Source organism: Pinus tabuliformis, chromosome 4_2 (assembly GCF_031772625.1).
Source record: "Pinus tabuliformis cultivar Carrire ecotype Pingquan chromosome 4_2, CPIR1, whole genome shotgun sequence".
NCBI lineage: Eukaryota > Viridiplantae > Streptophyta > Pinopsida > Pinales > Pinaceae > Pinus > Pinus tabuliformis.
Genome location: NC_142304.1, coordinates 791,403,386 through 791,421,660, shown reverse-complemented (window position 1 = coordinate 791,421,660; position 18,275 = coordinate 791,403,386).

The following is an 18,275-nucleotide window of genomic DNA, read 5'->3' as shown; positions in this document are numbered from 1 at the left end:
ATCCCAAATCTTAATATTTGTTCATATAATCAACCTCTTAACTTTTATTAAGTTGTCATCGTTTCCTAGTATCAATTAATTTGGATAAATGTTAATTTTGTTCAATTATCATGGTTTTACAACATCAAGTACTTAGAAAAATGTTTTGTGTAGTTAATTTCCATCCGACATCTTAATTATTAGAAGGAAATTCATATAATTGTCAAATTTTGAAATTCATTTACTTAAAAGCACGGATGCCAAAAACAAGTAATTGTGACCAAAGTTTCAATGCATAGGCAAAGTGAATTTCAAATTTCAGGTTTGTTTGTCTTCCTCTTGTTTGTGAGTGAAAGAATCCTTCTCAATATACAATTTTGAAAAGACATCCATACTCTACCCCTCTAAATTTAAACCTATAACCTTTTAAATTCCCATACTCTTAATACATAAATATTTGTAGTTCATGTAAGCAAACAAGTTCAAATTATGATTAGGAGATATTTGTTCAACTGTGGCTACCAATCCTTTGTAAGTTTGTTCATTTTTTTGGCTAAAAATGATACACAAAGAGTGACAAAATGAGCAAATTTGGTTGAAAATATGTAACAATGGTGACAAGGGACTTGTTGCAACAAGTGACTAGTGAGTTGCCACAATGGCGAGGTGACTACTGAGTTGCCACAATGGCTGCCCAACAAATTGCGACAACGGGTGAATCAGCTGGTTCAACCATGACGACAATTAGCTTGGTTTCCATTTACTGGTCACCGTCGCGGAAACTAATTGGTCACCGTTGCAACAACTTTCTTGTCGCCGTTGCAACAATTCATTGAAATTTTTTTAACAGACTAAGCGGCAATATACAAGAGGAATGTAACAAAATTTGGTATCAATTTACCTCTGCTCATTGGATACCCACAATATGTTTCTCTACAAATTGGCATGACATGTTCTAACCAATGCAGATCACTTTTCAACCTAGAACAATAATGAACAAATTTGTTAGAAAAATATCTAACCGGAGCTAAAAAAAAATGCAGCGAATTTGTAAAAAAGTGCAGTAAATTACCTTTGTTGCAAATAGAAAGAATTCCACATTTGGTTCATCGTTTATTGCTACAAATGGAAAGAATTCCTGTAGTTGGGTTAACCATTCTTGTTGCAAACAGAAGAAATTATCTCCCTCATTTCTTTCCCCTCTCCCTAAACCGAAAGCCTTTCACGCAAACGGAAAGAATTCCACAGTTACATCGTCGATATAAGCAATCTGCAAATTCAGAGACAGATGTCTCTCTGAAATTTAGGAAATAATTACACAGTAGCGTCGTCGATTGAACAATCAACAGAGGGAAATGGGTCGAGGAAAGGAGTCCTGAAATTGTTTGTCAAAGGAAATTTGGCAAGTGTTGACATAGGAGAAAAAAAACAAATGGGGTGAGTCTCTTTTATGAATATTTGAGGCGGGAGCACTTTGTGTTGCCACAACCAACAAATTATGATAACATCAACTCATAGAAACGAGTCGATGGGTCCATAAAGTTTTCCTCGGATTTTGAAACATTTCAAATTTCAAACTTCAGTGCCTCTACGAGTTTTAAACTCCCATTGAAGTCTACTATGTGAGCTAGGCGAGACGTCCTGTCGAATCCGTGTGGTAGTGTGGCACCAAATGATAAGTGGGTTCGCAAACGGAACTGGAGGTGGACGGTAACGATGATGGAATCTACTCGACGGACGAAGACGGAGATGGAAAAAAGTATGTTAAGTAGACAGCGCCTACAAGTCTTGATAGCGGTGGAGTGTGCCGGAAGGGTCTCGCCAGTGACGAGTCGCCACGAAAAATGAAGGGTGTTTCGTGGACTCGTTAGAGTACTCTGGCACAAACTCATCTCTTCAAGGGAAAGAATTTCCAACTTTATATAAATCTGAATATAAGTTAGCTCTATGTCTTCATGAAAATGGTATGGTCAACAGTAAAATCATGAGCTTAGTGTTGCTAGAAAAATGTTAACTCTATGGTGGTCACGAAAATGACACGCTCTGACACACCCAACACATGATCGGATGATAACTGGACACACCAAACACATTATGGGACGATAACACGTTTGCATCAGTAGTCCTGACACCCTTACATTCGAATCACAATTATACGATTTTTAGAAGTAGTATAAATATCTGATGTTTTAATTTATTTATTTTTATCATGTATTGTTCAAATTTGGTTTGGAAGTGTATATGTATATGGGTGTGGAAAGATAAAAATACAGTTATATATATATATATATATATATATATATATATATATATATATCAATTTCTCAAAATTTTACTTCATTTAGATTACACAATTGTATAAGTCCTTTTATATGATATAAGTATTAGAATATCTCGGTGATATCTTGTTATCACTTGAGGGTAGTTTTTTGGGCAGTTTAGAATATTATTTATTCCCTATGTTATCCACAATATCATGCATTTGTGAAGGTGTGAAGGATTTTTTTTTGTCTTAATTGGTAAGACCTTTTCTATGAGCACCCCACTCATAATTAAAAGCCGAAAAACACTTAATAATTACTAAAGAACCTAAACAAAAAATATTCAAAATAAATGAAAAAATTTGTAATAATTTTTATGGAAAATAGAAAATTAATAATATTGATAAATTAAAAGAAATTTAAAAAACATTCTAGGAATAATATTGTTTATTCAAAATTGTCCTTAATAAATATTAACAAATAATGGAAGAATTCAAAGAATTTTTAAGGAAATTCTGTTAAAGGTTTCTTTAAAAAAGGGCCAAGGGAATAAGTAAAAAGTGTGACGGAAGAAAAGAAGGGGAATATTAAATTAAAAAAAAAAAATGTTTTACGATTGCGAGAGTCACTATAAAGAAATTAATCAATTAATAGGATGGGGAAGGAAAATTGAATTAAAATAAAATAATAAAAGAACCATAGATATCTAAACAAAAATAAAGGAATTTGCAAAAAAAAACTATTAATTAATAAATGGGGAAGGAAAACTCAATTAAAATAAATAATAATAGATTTGTAGATATCTAAAAAAAATAAAGAAATTTGAATAAAGAAAACTAAAAAAGAATATATCAATTAATGAATTATAGATATATAAATAAAACCAAGGAAAGAAGGGAGCAGAATATTGGGGGCTTGTGGGGGAAGGTGGAAAAGGTGATGGAGAAATAATGTGCTAATGACAGATAAAATTGCAGACACTCAAAATATATTCTATTAATCTTGAATGAGGAAATTACACACATATTTATACAATCAATAGTCTCAAGATAGGAATGCTATCTTAGACGTACAGTAGTGTGGTTGAGAGATTCTCTCAACCACTCACTAAAATAGGAGAAACTATATTCTAGCTTATTCCTATCATGTAGGAACAAACTCCTCAAATAGAAAATTACAACCATAGACAAGCAGGAATTAATTATTTCCAACTTCCCCCCCTTAATGACTACTTGTCATGATAGTCAAATCCACCACCATAAGGCGAATTGCATGTACAAAACCTCCAAAAAACACAATCTGCCTCCCTCGGACAGATCCACAACTTCTCTGATCCCGCGGATCCCCTTGAAGGTGAATTGGCGCGATCCTGAACGAAAAACCCGCGCCCATTGGCGCGATTAATGATCTAACAGACGCGCCAGTTGGCCTTCCTGGCGCTGCTGTCAGCGGGAAAACATGCCAATCCCCTTCTACTGAGAAAAAATCATTTGAGTCCGAGCCAAGTGTTCTGCAGTCCACCTGCACAATTGAGCATAAAGCTCTCGTGTACACACAGCCACAAAGGCACCTCAAGCCACATAGGCGATTCAGCCACAAAGGCAAGCTGGCCACAAAGGCAAGCTGGCCACAAAGGCACTTCAGTCACACAGACTATATAGATGGTTTCTGGCTCACCACCAACCATCACTTTACAGTGACAAAAGATGGTTTCAGGCTGACCATAAACCATTACAAAGTGGTTTTGAGATCACCACGAACTTTCACATGCCTTTAAAAATCTTACATCTGATTCCACATTTTGGAGTTTTTGGGTACATACAATGACTATTACAATAACATGCTAGGGAGTCTATTCCACAAACCACACTAACTCAAACAAATATCTATTTTGTTGTCCACCATAAATGTTGTCAGTGCTAGTTTGCCTCATCTGTTCGTTATTCACATCTTAGGCATCCTTGTTTGCTCAAATAACTTCTCGGAACTCCATGCTTAACCTGTCATTTGTTAGAATAGCCAATTCTAACAAAATAACTTCATATTGAGGTGGCTAATCTCAATATGTATATCAATTTAAATTCCAAAAAAAAAAAATACTTCTCCAACAAAAATGTTTACCCAAGTATGCACAAAAAAAGCATGCTTCTCCCTTCAAATCGAACACAAAGTTTCTCTCCTCCTCTAACGAAGAATGCAAAAAAGGAGAAGGACATAAGGAACACCCAACCAGCAAAAAAGAAGAAGATGCCGAAATTGCAAAGCATGGACAGAAAAGCTTGTGCAACACCAAATGTGAAGAGCAGATTCACGCACACCGTCACGCTCTGTCCAGCAGATCTTGGAAACCAGGGGAAACATTTTGCTGGGAATCAACCATCCGAGAGGTTCCCATAACGATGCAAATGCTGACACGAAAACGCACACCATCAACACTATCACAATGGCCGTCACTTGAGAAAGCTGTTGCCCGTCCTTCAATCTCGTTGCCAAAAGAATTCCAATAATCACCTGTGAAATGAACATTTGTATTCCTGCTTCCAGAAGAAGCACTCTTCGACCAAGTTTTTCCACCGAGTAAATGGAAGCATCGCTCTTGAATCGCATTGATGCTTAACTTCCGCGGCTATTTTACTAGCCTAGTGAATCCGATGATCTCTATAAGCACGAGATTCATGGATTTCAACAAGTTAGAGGCGATGGACGGGCTTTGGTGGGCAGGGAACACATGGCCAAGCCCCTGGATTGAAGCGGCGCGAATGGTGATCCTGTTGGGTATCCTATGCACACCCGAGATGGCGGTGCAGGCGGAGGCGACTCAACCACACCCGCTCCCAATCCCACTTCTCCCATATGACCCTCTCCTTTCTAGGTCGTGTCGTGCCATCCTAAACCCCTACACCCTCATCGATTACCAGGCAAAGATGTCGATGTGTCCCTTCTATTGAATTCGCAATGAAAGAAAGTTATTCCAGTGTGAACTCGGTCAACAACATTTCGGTTAGCAGTCCTGTAATGGAGGGCATCCCGGATCAGTTCTCCACCGATCTTCGAGTTCTGGTGGTAGACGATGATCCGACTTGCCTCAAAATTACGGAGAAAATGTTGCACCAACTATCAAAGTGAGTGACACAAAGCTCACCAGTAGAGTCAGGTCCCACAGCAGCTCGATCTACCTTCTTCAACATCCAATCAACTCAACGCCTCACGTGCTTCGTCAATGGGCCCAGTGCCTGACCAATGAGAAAATTTGCGCCGACAGGCTGCGCTGGGGAATTTAAAAGAAAAAAAAAAATCTTAAGTGTTAGGTATAGCAGTGTGCCCTTTTCTCATGAATCTATGCTGGTCGGCACCGTTATTCCACTAGCGAAAGTGTTGATCCATTTAACTTCACACAAAAAAACACGCTCTGCCTCTTGAAAAAATATCTTCCCACGATGATGGACAAACAAAAGTAGTTTATTTCTCTATGCCCAGGAGGAGCCAAGCCCAGGAGGGGCCAGGCCCTCACAGGCTCTGATACCAAGATAAAATTGCAGACACTCAAAATATATTCTATTAATCTTGAATGAGGAAATTACACACATATTTATACAATCAATAGTCTCAAGATAGGAATGCTATCTTAGACGTACAGTAGTGTGGTTGAGAGATTTTCTCAACCACACACTAAACTAGGAGAAACTATATTCGAGCTTATTCCTATCATGTAGGAACAAACTCCTCAAATAGAAAATTACAACCATAGACAAGTAGGAATTAATTATTTCCAACTATGAGGTGCTAGAAATTAGAAAACATTAACAAATAAAAAAAAGAGAAAGATAAAGGAGAAAGAGATCAAAATTCCAAGAAGATAAGGTAAGTCATTTATGAAAACAAATCATCTATAAATTTTCTTCTTGATATGACACCCTCCCTCCTCCTTGTTTTCATTCTCTCCTCTTTTTATCTTTTTCTTTCTATTCCCACTGCATTCTTGCTATTTGATCCTTGGGTTTTTAAAAGTATTTCAAATACCTTGATGACATTAATCACTGAAATGATAAGAAGAAAGTTTGTGGCACGAGGTGAACAATAGAATCAGACATTAATGGAGGAATTTGAACTTTCAATGTCAATCAACATTGAATGCATAATGTTTAGTGAATTTGATTTAAATTAGAGGAATATTTCCATCATACTTCTCATATTTAAAGGCTTAATCATTAAAAATAAATTTCTTGGGTAATATTCCTCATTCATTCATGATTCTAATATGAAATCTGAGTATGTTAGTGAAAATGCTATGTGTTGGTATAAAGGAGATAGAGTAATGGGATGGTAAGATTTTAGGTTAAACTATTACAATTTTTGTCTTGGGTCATTAGAATAAGTAAATCATATTGTTGGATTAATCTATTTTATTTATTTGTGGATGTGGGGTTGGTGAAGTTTATTTTTTTTTAAGTAAATGGATAAGATTAGATCTAAAAAGAATATTCTTGGTAGTATAAGCTCATAATGGACAATCCCTCAAGAAGGTCCTCCTCAACTTCCATTTGTGATTACACATTAGCATAGAAGACTATGAGGGTAATGTAAGATTAATTGAGAAAAAACTTATTTGTTTGTGAACAATTGTTGAGTTTTATTTAGCATAGCAGGAATGGTGAAAAAGAACCATTATCCATTCATTGGTATAGTATAGTATTTTCATAAGTAAATGGAGTAGTGGTTCAACTTGGATTGGAATTTAGTGTAATGTTCATCTTATTAAACAAATCAGATATACATAAGCATAGAGGAGATCCTTGAACATAATAAGTAACTCTATCTAAAAGGCCAATTAAAACCCTAAAATGCTGGTAAATGTATTATGGGTTCTTGAAATAAATTCGTGTGACAAACATCATAATGGTCCCAAAACAAAACCTAAAAAATGTTGCATGAAATAAATCATATAGGATACACATTGGCAAAAATGATTTTCAAACTCTTCCACATTTCGACTTCTGGCTGATCACGTGAATGTCTCAGCCACTTCTGGGTTCATCTTCAACCACTTTGGTCCACATTTCCATGTTGTGGTGGTTGTTAATATTCTCCCAAAGGAGTCAGCACCTAATTTAAGCACAAGCACTGCCCCATACATGGTATCGGAAACATGTAGTCCATTTTACCCCAGACCCCTTCAACGAGAAAACAACTAATAACTCTGCAAGCTTGTCGAATCTGAATCTGAATCGAATCTGTGATGGTATCAGAGCTTATAATCCGTAAGACTTTTTGACAGAGCAGTAGAAATCAAAATAGTTTGCATAAGACTCCTGAGAGAGCGGCAACGTGAGTGAAGAGAGAGAAGCAGAGAGAATATTCGAGCCGACATAAGACTTTCACAGAGCAACAGAGGTTTGAAGAGGCCTGCTGCGAAGAAGCAGAGAGAGAGAGCGTAAGACTCATTGAGAAGCGTAAGACTCATTGAGAACAACATTTCGTGTATGTATTCACAAAAAAAGAGCATAGATTCGCTACAGAAATTATAGCAAAGTAAAGCAGATGTAAGACGAAGATTGCTGCGAAGTTTGCATTGAAGATTTTCTTTTGGAGATTAACGTTGTCCAAAAGTCAAACCAAAGCAAACCAAAGCATACTAATGCTGTGCAGTCAGGCGTTAGTCACCTCTCCTTGCATCGTTTCCAGGTTAACGCTCCATAGTGTTGATGGACAGTGCGTTAGAGCACTAACGCTGCCACTTTAATCTTCCGGTCTCGTTAGCAAAATCAACGAGCATAGAGCATTAAGGTAGCAAAGTTTTGTAATTGTCCATCCTTTGTAAAAGATAGCAGCAACAAAATACGTGAATCCCACGAAGACAGCAGCAGCAAAGTACGTGAAGCCCATTGGTGCATGAAGCACGAAAAGTAAATTAGCACAACGTGGAAGGTTTAAGAGTTTTAACGGTTTGAAAGGTCCAAGTGATTTTTTGAATGAGAAGTGCGTACTTTTATTTTGAAAAGATTGGAAAGAAAAGGTATATTAAATTTTTTTTAACACATATGTGAATTAACTTCGTGAGCATTAATTTTTTTTTGTAAAAATAAAAGGGGTTTTGATAGCATTATTTCAAAAATTATGTGAATTAGCTTCGTGAGCATTAATTTTATTTATTTTTTTAAATAAAAGGGGTTTCGATAGCATTATTTCAAAAATGCTCATGTGTGGTTTGAAAAGAGGGCTTCGTCCATAGTTTTTTTTTAAAAGGGTTTACTTTTTAATACTTTAAAAAAAATCATAAATATTAAAAGACGCTAATAAATATTTAAATTGGTTGTAATAGAGTTTCTCGAAGAAGGTTCACTGTAGAGGTGTAATCACATAGTCGTTATGTTTGAAGTTTGATTTCTTTGTGAGTCGCATTTCAAGACAAGAGGCCTCACTTGATTTCAGAAGCCAAGACAGCCGAGGAGGCCTTGAATACTCTTGAGAAGAGTTTTGGTGCAAAGGGAAGCACTGAAGTTGAAGATGAAGGAGGATTTACAACAAGATGAAAATTTTGTTGAATCCCACTATGCACAACACAAGTGGATGAAAATTCGGTGATTCCAACAACAGAGCTTGTTGATGAAAATCTGATGAATCCAACAATAGAGCTTGCTGATGACAATATGATGATTCCAGCAACAGATCTTGGTGATAAAAATTTAGTGATTCCAACAACAAAGCTTTCTAATGAAAGTTTGGTGAATCGAGCAACAGAGCTTGTTGATGCCAATGAAATTTCCATTGGAGTCGATACTCTGGTGAATCCAACGTGATGTAAATTTTCATGAAGAATTGTTGGCTAACGATGAATGGTTGCAAGTAATGTAACAAAAACATCATATTGATGTGATGCTATTTGGTGAGATAGTGGAAGACAACTTGTTTGCAGCAGCACAAGTTAGTACAGAAGTCAAAGAGACAGAGACAAAAATAGAGGAAGAAGCAAAGAAAGAAGCCCATAAAGAGAAAAGAGAGACAAAGGCAAAAGCAGATTTGGAAGTGCAACAGAAGGAAGCTCTCATAACAGAGGAGAAAGAACATAACCAATGTGGTTCTGTAGATGTTTTTAAACTTACAATTTATTTCCAATGTATAGGTACACAAAATGATTATGGAGAACAGTTAAATTTCATTGAAGCATGGATTGCAACACGATGCCTTGATGAGGTCCACATAGAAGCTACAAAAATGAATATTGAAGACAACATCAATGTGGAGAAAATCAATGAAATTTTTAGGTATTGGAGTCGTGAATGTTGCAGCAGATTGATGATGAAAAGAACACTACAGAAGATAATATGTGGTAGCAGCCCACATGCAAGTCATTTTTTGAAAAAGTCCAGGGTATCCTTAGACAACCTAGAAGAATGGAAGACCTACACCAGCAAATGAACAAACTAAGGTTTGAAGGATACAACAATGAGTACAAGTTAAAACAATTTAGAGGCTATAAGAGAAGGAGAATAGTTGAAGTCAATTTTAAATTGTAAACCTAGCTGAGACATAGACCAGCAGGTATCTTAATAAAAATTTTATGTGGTTGTAATTAAGGGGGAGTGTTGGAGAATCTAATCTCAACCACTTGTTAGGTGTCAAAATCATCCCTCCAAGTGCCATAGTTCAATTTCACTAAGTCCAGTTTAAGTCGAGTTTAACTCCAGTCATTTATTACTAATGTTTCCAATGTAATCTTATTTTACTGATTCTTAATACTGAGAAGAGCAAGTCCTCTGCTACATAGTTTTGTTCTCTTCAATTTTTTTCATTGAACATTTATATTATTCACGGTTTAAATTGTACTTATTAATTAAAAATCCAAGCATTTATGAAACTGACACAAAATATAAATGTCTGGTTTATTCATAAAAAAATTGTGTGCGCCATTACACATTTAATGTTCTCGTCCAATGTAACTGAGATTCTTTAGTCGTGTACATTTTCCTCACAAAAATACCAGACAACTATTCTCCAAGACAAACTTATTCACAAAATACTTTCGACCAAAATGGCCTGTGAAAATTTGTAAAGTTTGTGTAGCAAGTATTGCCTGAACCTCCAAGTCATCCTGAATTTCCTTGTTAGCACTTGATTCCCTGTTGTCTGGTAATTTTTTAGACAACTTCCCATCCTTGGAGACTTTCTAGGGCAATGCCAAAAGCATCAGTATGTACAGATGTGGAAGATTTTATTCAGCTTTCCACAATTAATATACGTCCAGCCATCATCTTGGCTATTCTAAAACCCAATTACATATTAAAATGTATATCTCAAATTTTAAAAACCTTTGACTATATATATAGAACAAAATGTTTGCATTCAATCCACTCCTAAAAGCAATGCTAAAAGCATCAGAAAGGAAGCAGAAGATGTTCATCCACTCTCCAGCATTTGGCTATCAACCATGTAAATCACCAGAAGATGTACATGCCCTCTCCACCTTGTGGCTTTCAACCATGTAAATCACCATATATTGTTGGATGATTGGTTATCCTTGTGCATATTTGATAATCTTTCTGAAATTTGATTGATTTCAGCAATACTCTTCCGCCTTAAGTTATGTTGGCCAAATTTCCAAAGTTGTCGGAAGTCTGAAATCAAATTAAGCTGAAGAAACTACTTGTTAACCATGAAGATTACCCTATAGTGATGGAACAAAGAGCTCACATAAGCCTCCTGAAATTCTGATTCTTTCCGATCCTACCCATTCCAATAACAATCAACCAGAATACACAGGCCACGTTTCAGTCACAAGCTTGACTTCTTACAACTACATTACTTACAGTTTTGATTCTTATAGCATCAAAAGTCTGGAAACAGACCGTTTCATTTACATTTGACTAACAATACTACTTCAAGCTAATTATGGCACAAACCCATCCCTTAAAGAGAGCTTTGATCTTGGGAGAACATTTCCAGCGATATATAAATCATAGTATCCATCAACTCTACTTTGTTCATGAAAATAGAATGCTCAACAATAAAATAATGTGAAGAGACCAAAGAGGTTAGCACTATTGTCCTCATGAAAATGGCATGCTCCCATACACTGGTCCTCATGAAAATGACATCCTCCCATAAACCTAACGCATGACCTGACTGAAAATCAGACTTTTGGGATTTTTATCTTGGTTGCAATAGTTACATTCAAATGATAATCACACAATTTTAGAAAGAACATTCCAAACAGTCGATTTTCTATTTTTTTGTCAATTTTTATAGTACATTATGCAAAATAAGATGGAAATGTAATCTCTTCATTATTAAAATTTCATTTTAAAAACTATATTTAGGTTTTATTAACTTCAATGCAATTTATAAAATTTAAACATAAAATATTAATATTATGCGAGGGATTATTATTTTATAAGAACATTATTCAAGTGTTAGAATTTAATTTTTAAAATTTAAAATGTTAAATATTTATAGTGTAGGTGTACTTATTTCAATATAGAGGAACATGGTCAATCGAATGTTGAACTTGGATGCCAATGGAGCAGTACACCCCATGAAGAAGTTATATATGAGAACGAGTCAGTCTACTAGTAGAAGCCCCCAAGATTCAGAGTATTCTCTACTCGTCGGGTCTGCCATGAGACCTTCCATTTTGTCGCGCATTAGATTGAATATCATTGAAAACATATAGCGAGAGATGTATTTGGTGTTGTAGATGTTACGAAATAGAGGAGACTCTGGAAATAGATTGGCAGATTTCCCCATCTGTGCGTTCGCAGGTGGAGGAATTGAAGGTTTGAAGGAAGGGTAGATAAGTTTTAGGTGTGGGGTGGGAAGCATGCATGAAAAAGGATTATTCTAACGAGTTGACGTTTCACCCCTCGGGTTACATGTTGGCTCATTGCTAGTGCGCTGCTCCGGTAGACTCTCCACCCACATACAAACATGTGGGCCCTGTATAATTAACAAATTCCATATCTTGTCAGCGCTCCATCTCCATCCTCCTTGTTAGTACTTTGTCTCCATCCTCACCGTTACTGTCCAATGCTCCATCTATCCTGCCCACCAGCACCATCTCCCTTGGACGCGATGTTAAACCTAACACAAGTTGAAGAAACGACCTAGCATTTTCATTTGCGAATTAATGGGATTTTCTAGACCATTCTGGCAAGACTTCTTGCCTCCTATTTTATGAATTCCATCTTCTCCAGCCCATTCTTTTTCAAATCCATTGAACCTTTAGATGGAATCCACAACTTCGGAACAACATTGTTCTTTGTCATTTGTTGTTTTCATTTTCAAATCCCTTGTACGTCAGACAAAATCCAAAATTTTCCCAACTAGGTTTGTATTTTCCATTTCCATTTGCACATGCCTATAATGAGAGCAGTGAAGGTCGACATCACCCACAATGAAGTGCAATAGTAAGTTCAAAATTGAGTTGGTGTTTGTGTTGTTGTTTGATCAAATTAGTGTGTATAAGTTTTGTCCTTTCTATCTACATTTACAGTTCCTTAGCAGATTTAAATGGAACCCTCAACTAGTGCACCATTATTTTTTATTTTATTGAGCTATGGCCTTTATAATCTTATGAACATGAAGATAGCAAGTAAAAAAAATCCAAATTCCAACCCTGCCCGCACATACCCTGTCCTCCGCACAATAAAATCTCTACACAAGGAAAGCTAAATACAAGAAACACATAATCATCCATCATTCCACATAAATTAACATTGATAGTTTAACATTGATTTCATCCATCATTTCACGAAAATTAACATTGATAGTTTAACATTAATTTCATCCCTTCTTAAGAAAGTTCGCTATGCACCACTTTTCTCTCACACATACCCCATCCTATGCATAGTAAATGCTCTACACAATGAAACATAACAATAAACCTCCGTAGTTATCCTGTAGCTATCATCCTATCCTATTCTACCTATGGAGGTTCCAACTCTCATTTCAAGCATAATGTTGTTTTGTTGCATATCAATTCCCACTATTCATTGTAAGATAGTCATTGATACTTGGTCATTATAGGAAACTTGGTGAAATTTTCTTACTCTTAATCAATTCCATGTTTTCTCACCCCAATTTTGTTAACTTTTCCGCCTATAGTAACTCATAGTGGTTCTCATAAAATCAGATTTCCTTGCATTTATGAGCAAGAATTTAGACACGACGGATTCACCTTATTATTAATATAAACTATTTAGGTTCATCCTCTACATTACTAATTTATATTCGACAAATAAATCTCACTATATATCTTGTGCTTATCCACACATTATCATGCATGCAAGTATAACTAATATAACTAGCAAATTGCATATTTATATGTCATGCATGTATTAAAAAGAAAGATTTGTCTAAAATTAAAAATAAACCATAAAGAAGTATAAGAATTGATCTTGTTATCAATTCTGCTACAAATATAATCATCCAAGTCATTTGTTTCTAACAATTATATCAATGTCCTTATTGTATATGAGAATTTACTCTAGAATTCATAACTCGAGTCTTATGCATGTACTATAATTTAGTCTAAGTTACATATCCATCAAGCAACATTTTTTGTCAAAATATACATGAACTGTGGAATACTTTCGACAAAAATGAATCTAACGATTCTGAAAAGGAAATGTTGATGATGGGTTTCTTTATTAATTGATGTCCTCAATTCTATGTGAAATTAAAACACATCTTACGGTTCTGGAAAGGAAATGTCATTATGATTTTCTCCTTTTATGCAAACAACACTGTATTGTTAGACTAGTTCCCCAGAAGAAAGTGGAGAGTACCAAACTTGATTGTTGGAGAAACAATTTGTTTCATTGTTATGACAACTCGACAGTTTATAGTAGCAGCAATGTGTTGCTTCAGTTTTTCAACAATTTATTGGTTGACCGTTGTTGCAACTTGGTGTGAGCATTGCAAAAAATCGCTTGTTAAATTTTGCAACACCTCGTTGGATCACAACTGCGGAAAGTTGTTGGTTTAGCATTGCAAAAACTCGTTAGTTCATCATTGCAACAAGATCCTGGGTCATCATTGCAACAACTCCTTGGGTCACAAAATGGTAAAACAAGTCAAATGGGAAATAATCACTACCCTTTTGGTGTAAGACCCTAAAGAAAAGATCATCTTTTCTAGAAAGGATTTAAATTGGTCTGAAGTACATGGAAATAACATGGAGATTGATTGGATTGCAAAAATCCCTACACATAGAATTCCATACTTTATTAGAGGAGAGGAACTTAACCCAGATGCTCAATGTTCTTTCTCCCAGGTACAAAATAAACAGCCAATCTCAATGCCTATTGCTTTCTTGCGATATGAAGTGTAAGTTTTCTCGAGATGCATTTTCTAGATGAGGGTATTAACAATGCTCAATAATTTTTCATATGTATTGATATTTCCAAAAATTTTATGCAACTATGCTTGTTCATATGGTTGTGAGAAAAGAGGAGGAAAAAATGAAATGAAGCGAAGATCCTTATTTGGAAGAAAGAGGGGTCGCCAATGCCATTTCATTGTAAAAGTTATGGTTCAAATCCCCAACTCAACGATAATAACATATAACATGTTGAACATGAAGATAGCCAAGGATGGCCTTGTCATGGATAACATGACACTTCAAGTGATGCTAGGTCCTTGTATCATCCAAATTTATCAAGGGACATGGTTTCCTATGTAGAGAGTTGTTTCTTCTTGGAAGTGTAAATTGACTTAGTTTGTAAAATTCATGTTAATAAATATGATGACATGGATGCCATAACTCGAGATATGGATTTCTTTTTGCACAAGAAATATGTTGTTAACATATATAATCATCTAAGGAGAGGAAATTGTTAGTTGCATAAGAAGAATGAAATGAGTGTGAACTTTTGGTATAAAAGACACAGGGATTAATTTTTTTTATCAAATGCTTAATGGTGGAGAGATACATTTTATAGTTGTAATTCAATCGAAGTGGATGTTGGAGACCATGGTCAAGCTATCGAATAATAGCTTAATAACCATGGATTCAACATTCAGCACAAATAAATATGGGGTGAATGTATTAAGAATGATTAATCTAGTACAATAATTTTATTAGTAGTGATTGATAATGATTAATGAGCTAAAATTGACTTCGTATGTTTTATGAATGTGATAGTATCATTTTTACACACTCGTGGTGTTTGATGAGAAAAAAAGTGGGGTTCCAGTTGCATGGGTGGTGGCATCACATAATACATCACATGACATTTCATTGTGGTTGGAGCACTTCATGCATAAGTGCCACCAAGTTGATCATAATTGGAAAGTTAATGCCTTCATGATTGATGATGAATTGGTTGAAATCAATGCTTTAAGGTAACTTCAATCTTGTTATTTTATAGTACAACTTGTTTTTATTCTAAAAAGGATATGCTTGAAATGAATTGAATGTGGAAAGAGAATCACAAGGTGCAATGTTATCTTGTGTTTTTAGCACATATGTTGAGCATCGGTAAAAAAAATTAATCGATTGCCTTATAGTCCTGAAATAGCAAAAGGTATGTTTAGTGATTTGGGTTTGATTATGATAAATTGTTCAATTGATGAAGTGAGAATTGCAATTAATGCATTCTTCAACAACTTTTCTAATGAGGAGAGGTATTTAGACTATTCAACAAGAATTGGGTTGTTGGTGACAATATTTGTAATTTCACATTATCTTTCTTACGTTTCTCTATTTGATTTTCATACAGATGAAATATATTCATTAACCATACGTATAAAATATCTGCAATTTGGGATATGGGTAAAAGGATGTCATGATTTCCCCATACAAATCGAGAGACAAACAATGTTGCAGAGTCATATCATTACCTAAAGACAAACTTTCTATCTGATAGAAGAAAGAAATATGCTAGTAAGATGGAATTGTTGATATATATTCTTCTAACAAATGTTGAACCTTGTTATTGGTTTAAGTAAATTCTGAAAAGGAAGGATATTTGAATAATTACAAGAAAGAGAAACAGTTTGAATGATTAATGGAAAAACAAAAAGGAATTCCAGATAATGATTGCAACCCTCATCAACAAATGTCTCATAAGCTAATAAGAAATATCTTGTCACTTGTCATCGCAAAAATTTCATATCTTGTGAGTGCCCATGGTCTATTCGTGGTAACATTTGCAAGCATTCCATAAAGGCGGGTTGGTTTTGTTTCCGTTCAATGGCTTCAAACTAATTACTAAATCATCATAGCGCAAGTGATTCATACAATGACCCTCTTGAGATAAATATAAAGGCATCAAATCTTAGTGAAGATGCAAACACAATTGCCATGGATAGTCACAATGTGGATGTAAATGTTGAAGGACTTGAGTTGGCCAAAGAGGAGTTTTTTGGCTACTTAAACCTACTACAAAATAGTCCTCTTGCTACTTTGACCAAGACTGAATAGTTGATCATCTTGGTTGAAAAAATGTTGGCTGACACCAACAATATTTATCTTATGGATTATGAATTCACGTGTGGGTTGGGTGCTTTTAAGTAATCTTTGAATAGGAGGAAGAGTTTCCTGAGCCCAAAAAGAGAGGAAAAATAAAAAAAGCATGATGCAAGATTGGAAATTGATTTGAATATTGCTGCAGATGAAGATGAACCATTTGAATTTGAACAACTCAACAGGTGAGGTCTCCCTCACTCCAAGAATGCATGATTTTCAAGGTTTCTTGTGATATATTTGTTTTCAATTTTATTTTAATATTTATTAGTGTTGTTGGGTTGTGTTATATTCTTTCCACGTAGTTAATAGGGGGTTTGAAGGGCACCCGTAACCCCACTTTATGGGGTCCTGGGCAGCGCCCCGGAAAATTTTGGTTTTGGACCATATGTTACGTTGGGCGGACCCACCTATGGTTTTGTGCATGATTTTCGCACATGTTTTTTGGACGCGATGGTTTTCAGTCCATGGTATTGGACGCGATGGTTTTCGGTCCATGGTATTGGATGCTTCGGCATGTATAAATATGTATTGTAACATTGAAAGGAACATAATGAAAAATCAAGCTGCTAGTCCCGGTTTTGGGATCCAGGGAAAAATCTCTGTGCATATGTGTTTTATGGGTTATGCTCTCGCATTGTTTATTTTCTTTGTTTAAGAATTCGTATGCAGGTAATTCCTGTACAGGGTTAAAACCTACATTTGGTATCAGAGCTATTTTGGCTTCAAGGGGATGCCTTTGTTGCTGAGGGGTTTCGCTCGAGCCTGTGGTAGACCCTGTTCAATGGGAGATCTGCGAGATCGATTCTGGTGGTGAAAGAAGATGGCGAGCAGTGGAAAGATAGAGATTGAGAAGTTCAATGGTCAGAATTTTGAGTTGTGGAAACTCAAGATGGAGGATCTGTTGGTGGATAAAGATCAGTGGATCGCGGTAGATCCGGGTACTAAACCATCGGGAGTGACCGATGAAGAATGGAAGAAGTTGGATCAGAGGGCAAAGAGCACAATACGATTGTGTGTCTCAGATTCAGTATTGCTGAATGTATCAGGGGAAGCTACGGCAAAGGCTCTGTGGGTCAAGTTAGGGACTTTGTACCAATCTAAGTCTCTGGTGAATAAACTGTTCCTGCGGAAAAAGCTGTATAACCTGAGGATGAAAGATGGAGACTCGGTGACAGAGCATCTGAATGCGTTTAATACTGTGGTAAGTCAGTTATTATCTTTTGATATTAAAATTTCAGATGAAGATAAGTGCATCAGTCTGTTGTGTTCTCTACCAGATTCGTGGGATAGTCTGGTTATTGCAATAGGTAGCAATGCAACTGCTTTGCAGTTTGATGAAATAGTCTCAGCCTTGCTGACGAAGGAGATGAGACGGAAAAATATGGACAACCAGAATGGTGATGCCTTGTCTGTACGAGGACGGTCCGAGAACAGAAACAAAAATAAGTCATCGAGTGGGAGATCTAAATCTAGAGGGAGATCTAAATCTCCAGGAAAACATACAAAGGTGGTGTGCTGGAAATGCAGAAAGGAAGGGCACTTCAGAAGGGATTGTAAATCTAAAGCTCCTG